This window comes from Drosophila nasuta, unplaced genomic scaffold, assembly GCF_023558535.2.
Source record: "Drosophila nasuta strain 15112-1781.00 unplaced genomic scaffold, ASM2355853v1 ctg59_pilon, whole genome shotgun sequence".
NCBI classification, from domain to species: domain Eukaryota; kingdom Metazoa; phylum Arthropoda; class Insecta; order Diptera; family Drosophilidae; genus Drosophila; species Drosophila nasuta.
The window spans coordinates 16,441-29,380 of NW_026869604.1; positions in this window are offsets into that span (position 1 = coordinate 16,441).

The window sequence follows — 12,940 nt, forward strand, 5'->3', positions numbered from 1 at the left end:
GTTAAATTAGCATAATTAGATTAGTAATGTAAATGTTAAGAACATTGTTAGTGTTAAGAAACTCTAAATAAAAATATGAAGAAAAAGGATGGTTGATTGGTGAAGGCGAGGTCCGAGCGGGACGGCTATACGGGCTGAGCGTGGCGCGATGGTTCTCGAAGCGTCAGAAAAGAAAAAGACGAAAGAGGAGACATTGGCGACTCGCTACGCTTTTACCAAAGTTTATAAATCAAAAATGGAAAACAATGATATGTATGAGTCTTCTACATCTGAAGTGGGATCGCCACAGCCACAGCATCCTGAAAATGTGCTACGGGTGTTGGACAAAATAACAAATTTTTGGAATTGCTGAAGGCCATGCAGACGCCGGTAAACACTACAACAAGAACAATGCACGAAACTTCTGTGACGCTGCCTACGTTCAACCCCGAAGCTGCTGGTGCGGATGCGGCAGCGTGGTGCAAAACTGCGAATATGATCCTGACTGAGCATCCATTAAAGGGCAGTGCATTGGTGATGACCCTAAGTAGATCCCTTATTGGAAGTGCGTCAGAATGGCTGTCGCAAATTTTCTTTGCGGGAATGAAGAACTATTCATGCAGATTTATGAAAGCGTAGAGACGCCAGCCGCCATTTTGTTTAACATGTTAAACGGACGCCCGAATGCAAACGAGTGCTTATCTGTCTACTGTAGCCGCCTTGTGACATCTTTGATGACGAAATGGAGCTCGATGACAGCTGAAGAAGTCGCAGTGTCGCTCGTGATGGCACACTCATCGCAAATTGACACAAGACTACAGACTCTCCTGTACACAAAGACGATTAAGACGCGCAGCGAATTGCAGCAGCAATTACAGGCTTATACATTCGGAAAGCGAATCGAATATTTAGGTGCGGATCTTGGACCAGAGTCAAAAAGCAGAAAATTCAAACTCCAGTTTAATGTCATCATTGTGGCAAGCCTGGGCACAAGATGCGAGAATGTCGTAAGAGGATCGCAGAAGAGAAAACCGAAATTAAAGCAAAGCAACCATATGGCAAACCGGTGACTGGACGCGACAGATCAGGCGTTACCTGCTACAAATGTGGCAATGTAGGACACATTGAATCTACATGTACCAATAATGCATCTACAGCAAATGGCATTAGCGTTAAGAGAGTCGACGTATGTGCTATGTCAAAACCGCAGGGAGTGATGTTTCAAAATGGTGAGCCGTTCCAATTTTCTTTCAATATTAAAAAGTGTGAATTGAATATCTTGGATATTTGATCGAAAATGGTGAAATTAAACCCAACGCTAGAAAAATAGAAGCCTTATTAGCATTATCTAAGCCAAATTTAGTTACCCAACTTAGACAATTTATAGGTTTAGCATCTTACTTCCGGCAGTTCGTATCACGATTTTCTGAGCGAATGAAACCGTTATATAAGTTAACATCTAAAAATAGTAATTTCATTTGGAACAAGGAGCATGAACAGATACGCCAAAATATCATTCAAGCATTGACCAGAGAACCAATACTGGTTATATTTGATCCAAACTACCCAATAGAACTTCACACTGATGCTAGTGCAGATGGATATGGTGCGATGCTGGTGCATAAAATTGATGGCAAGTGCAGGGTGGTAGAGTATTACAGTAAGTGTACTACTGCAGCTGAATCCAAATATCATTCTTATGAGTTGGAAACGCTGGCGGTGTACAATGCTGTTAAACATTTCCGTCACTATCTGCATTGTAGGAAATTTGTAGTCCATACAGATTGTAATTCACTGAAGGCGAGTCGTACCAAAATTGAATTGACGCCCAGAGTACACCGTTGGTGGACTTATTTACAATCATTTGATTTCGATGTTGGGTACCGCAAGGAAAGCCAGATGGCACATGTAGATTTCCTGTCCCGTAATCCAATTCCAAGTAAATCTAAAATGCCGGATTAGTGCATTGAGACTGAAATGATTGAAGAGGATGACAACGTTGAAAGAGACTTACGTCTCTTTCCTTCAAGCAGGGATGACTACGGTGAAAAAGTCGTAGATCATCTGACCATCTCTGCCACCGAGGGTGCAGGGAACATCTTACATGGGGGCTGATCCAAGCAGCAATGTTCATGTTAATGAAATGGTTTGTGGCGGATGGTTGATCAAGTGAAAGGTCAAGGCACTGCAGCTGCATAACGTCGCAGAGTGGCGGCAAGAGCCCGAGAATCATGTAATGATAAAATCGGTAGCCAAATGGGCGAGTTTCTACTGAAACTGTCATTTGAAGTGTAAAATAAAACTATATTGTATGTTCTGCAAAATATCATGACTAAGAATAAGTACAGTAAGCAAAGTTGAAATTTAATAAGAGATATAAGACATGGTGCCAAACTTGATGCTTGAATTTGATAATTCACACGAGGTCGTGTGAGAGTCAGGAAGGCCGTGTCGTGGAACAGACAGGTAAAATGTAAAGTTTGAATTCCAATGACTGTTAAATTAGCATAATTGGATTAGTAATGTAAATGTTAAGAACATTGTTAGTGTTAAGAAACACTAAATAAAAATATGAAGAAAAGGATGGTTGATTGGTGAAGGCGAGGTCCGAGAGGGACGGCTATACGAGCTGAGCGTGGCGCGATGGTTCTCGAAGCGTCAGAAAAGAAAAGACGAAAGAGGAGACATTGGCGACTCGCTACGCTTTACCAAAGATAATAAATCAATAAATCTTCTACATATACCTCAAAATTCGCTCTAGCTCTGGCTTTAAAATTACGCGTGTTATTCGATTTTTGTTGATTTGCGGGGACGGAAGTGGGAAAAATTTGAAACAAACTTTATCTGCGTTCAAACATAACAAATGCTGTCGAAAAGAATTAAAGCTCTATCTCTTATAGTCTCTGAGATCAAGAATATACTTTATACTTCTACCTGTTACATAGATTTTCTGCCGGCACAAAGCTATAGTACCCTTCTACCCTATGGGTAGCGGGTTTAATAAATCAATTAAAACTTTATAATTACATAAACAAAATATAATAAATAATAAAGATTAAATAAATAAAAAATATTAATTAAAATACTAATAATTATATTCTTTGAATTCTCGGTTTTTAATTAACTTTATTAAGTTCAATTCTTTTAATTGGCTTTTTAATATCATTCAGCTGCACTCGACGAATTATCACATACCACGGATGCATTTGTATTATCATGTGAGTATGGAGCGCATTCCATGAACTTATAATTTTCGTTTCTTAAAAACATACAGTTTTCAAGTCCTTCCATTTTTTCGTACACTTTTTATAGTTTTTGAGTTTATTGCAGTGGATGAATTTGGGTCTCGCATGCTGTTTAGTTGATCAACATATTTTCGAATAGTACATTGGTGCTCATTTAATTCAACTTCATCAAGAGAACGTTCTGCTGCTAAAGCTTGCAACTTCTTTGCCATTTGTCGATTTATACGCTATAAAATTGACTAAATTAATAATTGTATGTTTATTTTTTAATAATCTTACTTGTTGAACTACAAGTTTGTGTTTCACCTCGACTGTTGGCATATGGGACATCATTCTTTTAAGGGTTTCATTCGCCTTCTGTGTTTCAGCCAAACGGTTTTTAATATTACAATTTTCAATTGATTGCTTTAAAGTTCGCCTAATTAAAATATATTAAAAAATATATATATATTAATAAAAATAATTTATTAATTTGTTTTTAATCAAGAAAAAACATATAAGGATGGTACAGTTGGCTGTAAGATCTGTAACGAACCGTCACAACGCCGAGGTAGCTAGCGCTGTCCAGGGATCGAAATAAGAAATTTATGTTTGCTGAAACCCTACAAGTCGAGTATCTCAAGGTGTGAGACGATCTTCGTAGGCAAATGGAGATCAAGATGTAAAGAAAAGACAGGAGTTTTCAATTTGTAACGTTGTTTATTTTTATTTGTTATTTCTCTGGCAACAGATTTGTCAACAATGATGTAAATATTTCTGCTTCTGGGGTTGTTCTCGGGTCCAACGTCGATAGGGTTGTTACACGGGGAAGTTGTCACGGAAGTCAGTGTGAAGCACACCGACTATGCAGCACTGTACACACTTTTCGGCGTCGACTGTAGTGGTTGTAGTCACCCTACTACAGTCAAACGGGAAGAGTTGTGGTTCGTGCGAAGAATATGGGAAACGGGGCACGCGGCGTGGGTGAAATGGTTGTGAGTGTGTAATCACACTGGCCCAATTACACTGTACACGCTGTTCCGGCGTCGACTGTAGTAGTTTGTAGTCACACTACTTCAGCTAACGGGAAGAAACTGGGGTTTTGTGCAAATGGTATGAAAAATGGGGCACGCGGCGTGGGTGAACTGGTTGTGAGTGTGTGATCACACTGGCCCAATTACACTGTACACACTTTTCAGCGCCGACTGTAGTAATCTGTAATCACACTACTACGGTGAACGGGGAAAAATATGTACGTTGTGTGAAAAGGTAAACAACGACGAGCGAGAAACGCGGCGAAAAGAAAAACAATGTCTAGCGTATATCGTTAGTGTGGTTGTGTTAGTGCGTTGTCGCACTCGAAGGGGGTTAATACAATGACTATGCTAATGGCTATGCGTAATCGCATGTGTTGAACGGGGAGCAAAAGGGAATAATTAAAGTGTAAATGGGTATCAAGCATTCAGCTTGAACGTACCTTTAAAGTCTTCGTGTGTTGCGTGATGGAACTGTTCGATGTATACTTGGCACGTGGTTCTAGACTTTTCTTTATGACACTCGCGGGTAAAAGTGTTACGCACTGGCAAGTTCTTATCAGAGTGAGAGAGCCGCTCCTCCTACTCTCGCCTTTTTATCTAGGTCAAGGTCTTGGCTCTGCCAACTCGCTTTTACTTTCTTTTCCTAAATTTGCGCATGCGCTGTTAACTGGTTTTGCGTTGCACTTGTGCTGTTAACTTGCTTGGCTCATTTTGCGCTGCGCACGCGCTGTCAACTTGCTTGGCTCATATTTGCGTTGCGCATGCTCTGTGAACTCTCTTTGCGTTGCACTTGCGCCGTTAACTCAGCACAGCTGGGTGAGTGACCATGTATAAGAGAAAAACTCTGGTTTATACGTTTTCGGACTATTGTTTATTTTTGTGGCGCAGTATGGTGCGTCACAGATCAAAACACAAATTGTACCGTAAAATAAACCAAATTAATATACTGAAATATAATAAAATCTTTTAAAAATTCGATCTATTAATATATTTAAAATATTGTAGAGAATAAAAAATGCAATTGGCAACTAATATCCTCTTATTATATGGCAGAATGTGCCTTAAAATGAATGTGTATTTTTATGGATGTGCAGATGGACTGGCACTTCATTAGGAATATTTCTTTGCACCGAAAATACTGAAAGTGGCGTAATTGGCATTAGGGTGTCATCAATATTGAATTAGAGTAAACATGCCGGGTCCTGTATTCACTACTGTGTAGGAGGGCGTCTAGATAAATAAATAAACACTTTCACTTTTTATAACTACTTTTATTGCACTTTAAAACACACACCACACTGTCAGCTGTTTTGAGTGGTCATACCTGCTATCATCTGGCATAAACATCCTCCCCTCCTTGCAATGAGTTGCAAACGGTTCTCACAACTACAAAACCACAACGACCACTCGCAATACAACCACACACCACGTACTTTCCGACACACACACACCCTGTCACCACACACAGTATACCCGTGGCGGTGGCGGTTATGAGAATACCACCTCAGCTAACCACTGCTTGTCGTAAAAGGCGACTAATGTGGTATCAAGGCCGAGCCCAGTACAGCCTTGATTAGGATACTGGAAACACCACTTCTGATTTGAAGAGTTGGGCTGACAGTCACAGTATTCTAGTATCTGAGTAGACAGAGTGATATCTTGTCGAAACGACTACTAGGCTAATGCTGTGACTGCCCCGTCCCGTTAAAATCGTGGCTGACCTCTAAGCACGCTTAATGTTTCGTCCCCATTCAGTTGGGCGTACAGGCTCAGTTGAGACTGCTCCTGATTTACGTGGATCTGGCTCTGAACATACGACCCCATGAAGGCGTATGTCAACCCTCGCATGGCCTCCCTGCAACATAGACAACCATGAGATCATTAGACACGACTGTATTACGAACATTGATAACGACTTAGAGTAGGGACCCAATCACAACGATGTTGACAACAAGCAAAGGAAGGAAGGATGAAGAGGAGAGAGAGAGGAGAGATATACAGGAGTCTGCGGATCGACAGCGATCGGAAGGAGTGGCGAATGCTGACCCGTTCGCAAGGAAGCCAAGAGTGCCTGTAATTGGAGCGGTATCTGTGCCATCTGAACGGGCGTCCGAATTGGCTGCAGGTAGGGAAGCACATCAGGGTGAACAACGACCCCCGCCAAAGCAACTTAACCTTAAAGTTGCGCAGATGCAGAGGTCAAAGCCAGTCCCACCATCGGACAACCCTACGAAGGAGAGCTCGTCGACACTACGACCGGACCCGGCGAAATCTTCAGAACTTGTAGTGCACGGTGCGAGCAATGGGATTACCGATCTCATCAGCGTCCCGACTCAAAAGTTTGGAACCAGATCACACCCTGTCTCGCCTTTACGGCCTGTGGATCTGTCCACGGCATGGCAAAATGATGATCTGCTTAGTATTCTTAATAAAATGCAAAGCAGAATCAGCGTACTCACGGCAGCATTCGAGACTCAGCGACACGTCACTAAGGTATCAAAGGACGCAATAGCTGAACTCTCCGCTCTCAATAATAGAGCACTGAAGCTACAGGAAGGAAACGCAAAGGAGGCTCTCGCCAGGAATGTTAGCACCCAAACAGAGGTCCTTAAGAAAAACGGACACCTGTAGCCAAGGAACCGGGAGAAAGAAGGCGATGCCCCAAAATAATAAAGGGCAACATAGCAAAAGATGGAAACAAACAAGAAGACATCATATGCTGAAGTGATCAAGAAGCCGAGCCCCATTAGCAAAAGCTTTGAGTGGAAGAAGGTGCAGCCTAAAAGCTGCGCAAGAAACCAGAGGCGCTTATAGTGACCAAGACGGGAGAGACTACGTATGTAGAAATACTACGGAAATTGAAGGGGACCCGAGTCTGATAGATATAGGAAAACAAGTCCAAAAATTAGACGGACCCAGAAGGGAGAACTAATCCTGGAATTGGAGCGAAAATCAGGTCCACTAGCTAGTAAGATCAGAGAGGGCATAGAGAATTCCCTGAACGAACTAGCCTCAGTTCGCTCGGGATCACAGAAGACCACCTTACTGTGTACTGGTATGGACGAGGCAACGACTGCCGAAGACCTTGCCCTATGCCTTAAGACTCAGTTTGGTGAGATCTCAAAGCCGGATGTGCGAGGCATGAGAAAAATGCGTGATGGGACCCAAGTAGCCACGTTAATGCTAGATAAAGCTGACGCTATCACGGTACTAAAGAAGGGTACCGTAACCGTGGGATGGTCTAGGTGTCGGATCACCCAAGACACTAGGCCAATGCGATGCTTTAGATGCTTAGGCTTCGGTCACCGCGCAAGCAACTGCAGGGATACAGATCGCTCAGATTGCTGTCTACGATGTGGAGGCAGGGGACATAAAGCTAAAGGCTGCGTAGAACAGTATAAATGCCTAATCTGCAGCGAGGATAGGAACCATGCAACTGGTGGTTTTGCGTGTCCAAAATACAAGAAGGCCAAAAACAGGAAGGAGTAAGGAGCCAGCACCATGCAGAGCCAACTTAGAATTGCCCAGCTGAACGTAAACCACTGCGCGGCTGCCCAGAGCCTACTACAACAAACCGCAGTGGAACGCAAGGTAGATGTCCTTTGTTGAGTGAGCCCTACATCTCTAGTGGGGAACGCAGACATTATACTAGACGAGCGAGGAAAGGCGGCGGTAAAATGCTGCACCGGAATACACGTACAGGAAGTTCCGTCTGCTCCCCATCGTGGCTTTGCTTATGCAAAATTGAAGGGGTTCATTTCTACAGCGTCTACGCCCCTCCGAGCGATAGTCATGACCAATTCGAAGAGATGCTGGAGCATCTGGTACAACATGCGAGAGTAAGAGGGCCAGCGGTTATAGCGGGCGACTTCAACGCCTGGGCAGTAGAATGGGGAGCCGAATATCAAATCAACGAGGTGGGGCAGTCATTAATGCAATGAGTCAGCTCGACCTGATATTGCTGAACGACGGACTCAAACCAACATTTGACAACGACAGAGGCTCATCATACATTGACGTCACCTTCGCCAGTAGGGCTGTAGCAGGAATGCGAAGTGGGAGGTACTTGACGACGTAACAATGAGTGACCATGCATTGATTGTTTTAATGTTACACTGACGTGCGTGATAAGCAAACAACGAATAAGTGAGTTAGGACGGGCGTGGGACGTCAACAAAATTGACAATGACATGCTAAATTATGTTATTGACGATCTGGAAAACCCAATTGACCTGCAGAGACAATGGTATCAAATCTTACGCAATCACTAAGAAGGATATGCGATGCAACAATGCCGCGTAGAACGCGAAAGAAGACTAAACCACCAGTATATTGGTGGAGTGACTCCCTTAGGGAGTCCCTTAGACGGGCACAGCGGTCACGGGGGCGCGAAACCACTCGCACATGGTTGACCGCCATAGAATAGCTCGTGCCACGTTGAAAAAGCCATTGCAAAAGCCAAAGCCGAGGCGTTCAAGGACCTGCTCGCAAGTGTTGACGAGAACCCATGGGGCATATAAAATCGTCTACAAGAGGATTAAATCAGCAGGAAGAAAATATATATGGAGCCCGATGTCATGGCGAACATCGTAGAGGAGTTGTTTCCCAAGCAAACATCCCTATGGCAGCCGGCGCAGGTATCTCCTGGAGCACTTTTTCCTTGCATCACTCCTGAGGAAATTCTACAATTCTACAAATTCTACGCTAGCCGGATAAAGCCCGGTAAGGCCCCTGACTTGACGGTAACCCAGGGATAGTTATAAAAGCCGTTGCAGTAGCCAAACCGGACATATTCAGCAGCACCTTCCAACAATGTTTCATGGAAGGATATTCCCGAGCACATGGAAAGAGCAAAAACTTGTTCTTATTCCGAAAGGGAAGGGCGACACATCCAACGCCAGTGGTTATCGCCCACTCTGCCTGCTGGATATTGTGGGAAAGCTATTCGAGCGAATAATCTACAGTAGGAGGGACCTAATGGGCTGGCCCATCAACAGTATGGCTTCCGAAAGGGAAGGAGCACTCTTGACGCATTGGCCAACGTCCGGGATATTGCACAAAATGCACTAGCGGGAGAAAGATGGCTAGGAGGAGCAAAGAAATACTGTGCTATCGTCACTTTAGACGTGAAGAACGCCTTTAACACAGCAAGATGGACCAGTATTCTTAGTGCAATGAGCTCCATGGGAATCCCAGATTACCTAAAGGGTATAATTGGCAGCTATTTTAGGGACCGAGTACTTTGGTACGAAACGACAGATTCCTCAAAAAGTACCAAGTCACCTCGGGAGTTCCGCAGGGTCGGTCCTTGGACCAATTCTGTGGAACATTATGTATAATGGTATCCTGACCATCAGTACACCTCGTGATACGCAGCTACACTGCTTTGCGGACGACGTGGCCATCACTGCCGTAGCCAAGACACTGGTAGAACTGCAATCTCTTTGCAATAATACCATTGTAGCAGCTACTGGCTGGTTACAGAATGCAGGGCTCGAAATTGCAGCACATAAGACCGAAGTGGTTCTACTAAGCAGCAGGAAAGGGGTTGAGAAGTTGCAAATATCTGTAAATGGCGTACAATTGGAGTCAGCGGAGGCATTGAAGTACTTGGGGTCTTGGTCGACCATAGGCTGAGCTTCAAGGAACATGCAAAATATGCAAGCAGGAAGGCGGCTATGACAGCTACTGTGCTAGCTAGGTTAATGCCGAATGTCGGCGGCCCCAGAATGCCTGCTAGGAGGCTGATGGCCTCAGTGACGAGGGCGACACTGCTCTACGCCGCTCCAATATGGAGCTGCGTAACGGGAAAACCTATCGTCCTATCTGAAGGAGATGCGGGCGGTCTATCGCACAGTAGCTTTACGCCTGATAATGGGCTTCCGTACCATCTCGGAGGATGCGGCACTAGTGCTGGCAGGGACGCCACCAGTTGACCTGGAGATCAGGGCACTTGCAGACATGCGGGCGGAGCCAACCCGACCATAGTGTACGAGCATCTGTTAGTTGAGTGGCAGGGCAGATGGCGATCATCAACAAAAGGTCGATGGACAAACGTACTTATTCCTGACCTAATAGCATGGACCAACTGCAAACACAAGGAGCTGGATTATCACCTAACTCAGTTCCTTACTGACCATGGCTGCTTTCGGAGGTACCTAGCAAGGAATCATCACGTAGTGATGTGCATTTACTGCGTGAATGAGGTGGAGTCAGCAGAGCACGTGCTTCTACACTGCTCACGCTTTACTGACGAGAGAGAACAATTGACGAGAATGATAGGATTCCACTATCACCATCGGGATTGCTAGCTGCGATGATGGCAGACGCTGCGACATGGCAGGCGTGCCACGATATCATCATCAATATAATGACACGAGTGCGAGCTGACGAGACGACCAACAGACCAGGCAGCGATAGCTGATCCTCAACGCCCGTGGGGTGGCGGGTTAAGAATACCATCTCAGCCGTCTCGGCTTGTCGTACAAGGCGACTAAACGAGTTCCCAGCGGGCGCGAATTCGCGCAATATGACGAAGGAATGCATAGAAGCATTACATTCCTGCTCACCGACGTAGTATCTTTATTGACAGTCCCGGTGAGCACGTACCGGACAGACGAGACCATACGGAGGTTTTAGTGCGTAAGAATCGCACATATCCATCTACAGGAGGTAGATGGAATCTTTTGAAGATTTTCCTGCCGGCCAGATGGCGAATTTTGTTTCTTTGCCATTTTTGTTGGTTTCTTTCTGTGTATTGATGATCCCGGTGCCTTATCAGCGATTTTTATACACATATACGGGCCTCGCACACAGAAACTTATTGGTATAATTGTTGTAAATTGTCTCGCTCAAGCGATCCCGGTCCCTTATCAGCGGTTGATGTACACTTATAGGGTCGCTTGTGTGGCAATTGGAATTTGATTTTGTTTTGTTTCATTTGTTTTATTTGCACATTTTTGTGTGTCACTTCCTTTGCACTTGCACGTCATTATGTTTCTAAGCAGTTATTCCCTCTTCTGAGTATTTGTTATTTTAATTTTTCACCATTCACTACTAAAATTTCCACAATCACCGCCGTCACCTGTTCACTCACCTCAGCCTTCAAGGAAATTAAAATTAGAAAAATTAGAATAGTAAGCGTAGTGGGCATGTTCGAAGTTCGACTCCGCCAGTTACAGGCCAGTGACCGAGGGAGTTGAGGAGGTCTCATGTGCGAGAAAATGTATGTCAGAATCTATGTATGAGTGTATTATCGTCAGAGTTGCATGTTGGCGATGTTGTTGTTGTTGCACTAGGCTTAGAGTTGCCAGATCTGCGTTATTCCATGTGACCGGAGAGAGGGGCATGTTAACTCGCGCGAGCTTCGGCTTATGATGAAATAAGTAGATCGGGTTGAATCGAACCACCCGGTATGACCAAACGGTATGAGCGTGATCGATCTGAATGCAAGCAGCATTCTCAATCATTCTTTGCTGCTCACACAAAGCGGTCGATCGAAGAAAATCATTACGAACCAGTCACGAGTCTTTGGAACTGAATGTTCGCTTTGAACACGCTTGCTTACCATCATTCATGTTCGTTGAAGCAAAGTTTTGCGTCACAAAAATCCGAGTCATTGATCGGGTATGATTGAAAAAATTGTGATCGTTGCATCTTTTGATATGTACGTACGAATCTTCTTTTGTCTTTTTATTCGGTAGAAGGAGGCATCTCCGACCCTATAAAGTATATATTATATATTCTTGATCAGCTTCAATAGCCGAGACGATCTAGCCATGTCCGTCTGTCAGTCGGTCTGTCTGTGAGTCTGTCTGTCTGTCCGTATGAAGCACTGGATCTCAGTGACTATAAGAGATAGAGCTGTAATTTTGGTATGTACAATAATAACTATAGTAATTGTGATTCCTGAAAATTTGTCTGCAATCAGATAAAAATTGTGGATGTTATTAAAGCAATACTTTTGTATGGGCAAAAAGGCCTTCTTACTAGGGGTTTTAGTTGCTTTGGCCGACAATCTGGTATATTATGCCGTCCATGATATATTTTAAATCTGGTACTATATCGATATAACAAATATACCATTTGGTATATTTTTAGTATTATTGTATTTTGGAATATTTTGAAAAAACCGCAATATTTTGTTTTATTCAAAATGGGTAGTGGGTATTTCACAGTCGACCACACTCGACTGTAACTTTCTTACTTGTTTTATTCTAAGGTATATATTTGTTATACCCGCTACCCATAGGGTAGAAGGGTATTATAACTTTGTGCCGGCAGGAAATGTATGTAACAGGTAGAAGGAGGCATCTCCGACCCTGTAAAGTATATATATTCTTGATCAGCGTCAACAGCCGGGACGATATAGCCATGTCCGTCTGTCCGTGTGAAACACTGGATCTCAGAGACTATAAGAGATAGAGCAATATTTTTTCGGTAGCATTTGATATGTTTGCACGCAGATCAAGTTTGTTTCAAATTTTTCCACGCCCACTTCCGCCCCGGAAATCAAAAAATCGAATAACAAGCGTAATTTTAAAGCAAGAGTACGAATTTCGGTATATACAGTAATAACTATAGTAGTTATGATTCCTACAAATTTGGTTGCGATCGGATAGAAATTGTCGAAGTTATTAAATAAATACTTTTGTATGGGAAAAACGCCTACTTACTAGGGGTTTTAGTTGCTTTGTCTGA